Below are 1439 nucleotides of genomic sequence, written 5' to 3' on the forward strand. Positions count from 1 at the left end.
GTTTTTGTGTGCATGTGTTTCTTGTACTTTTTTGATATTTTTTTCTTTTATCTTGTTTTTCATTTGCCTGTTTGTTTTCTAAAGAGAGAAAGAGGACACAGAGTTTTATGGGTGGGGTATGGAAAGATCTGAGAGAAGCGGGAGTCAGAATACATTGTATGAAAATTATTTTCAATTAAAAATTAAACTAAAACACATACATATACATAACTTTTCATTTTATACTATGTAACAAGCACTCTCCTATACTCCTACATATATTATTAAATGCTCACTCCAACCCTATGAAGTCTAAATTATCACTTAATTCTCAGATGGGAAAACTGAGGCCTCAGAGGTTACGTTTCCAGGCATATAGTCAGCAAGCTGAAAGAATTCACAATCAGAAATAGTCTAGTTCCAAAATCCAGAAGTCACGTCACCTACCGCAGCCTTCTTTACAAAAGTCTAAGTGTGGATGGTGGTGTGAAGAAAGAACAAAAACAAAAATGGAGTCCATCTGACACAGGGAAAGGTGGAAGGAGAAGACAGACCCTTTGTGTTTGTGTATGCTGTTTTGTGTATGCAGTACCAAGAACATGAGCTATGGGATAGCCCAATTGCCAATATGGACTATGAAACCATAGTGAAAACATTAATTGATTTGAGATTGCTCAGGATAATGATCATACTGAAGCCCAGGAAATGAGAGCAGTAATTCAAAGGGAGTACAGTGAGGGTCTAGCTGCCTAATTGAAGCAAAGGGATTAAAGCAAACAAAGAAAAATGAGATTGAATGAAGATACTGAAAATTACCCGTGTTTGTGATTAAGACAAACAAGCATCCCTAAATATTGTTAGTTGGATTACAAACTGTTTATTTATAGCAAAGATTGGCGATATCTAGTAAAATATAAATTCCCCATCGAATCCAGCAATTTTACTTAGGATATGAGATACAACTGTCATCTGTAGACAGAAGTTTCCATCCTACCCAGTCCTGCAGACACTCAGTCCCAAAGAAACACACAGAGGCTTATATTAATTATAAGCTGTTTGGGTCAGGCTTATTACTAACTAGCTCTTACAACTTAAATTAACCCAAGATTCTTGTCTATGTTTAGCCATGTGGCTTGGTACCTTTTCTCAGTAAGGCATTTTCATCTTGCTTCCTCTGTTTCTGGATGATGACTGTATCTCTGCCTTTCCTCTTCCCAGAATTCTCTTGTCTGGTTGCCCAGCCTATACTTCCTGCTTGGATACTGGCTAATCAACGTTTCATTAACCAATCTGAGTGACAAATCTTTTCAGTGTACAAGAGTGTTACTCCACAGCAGTCCTCTTCACAGACAAAAAGGTTTATGCGCAAGAGTGTTCGTGTCAGACTTGTTTATGCGCAAGAGTGTTCGTGTCAGACTTGTTTATGTGCAAGAGTGTTCGTGTCAGACTTGTTTATGTGC

The sequence above is a fragment of the Microtus ochrogaster genome, chromosome 1, assembly GCF_000317375.1.
Source record: "Microtus ochrogaster isolate Prairie Vole_2 chromosome 1, MicOch1.0, whole genome shotgun sequence".
In the NCBI taxonomy this organism is placed as follows: Eukaryota; Metazoa; Chordata; class Mammalia; order Rodentia; family Cricetidae; genus Microtus; species Microtus ochrogaster.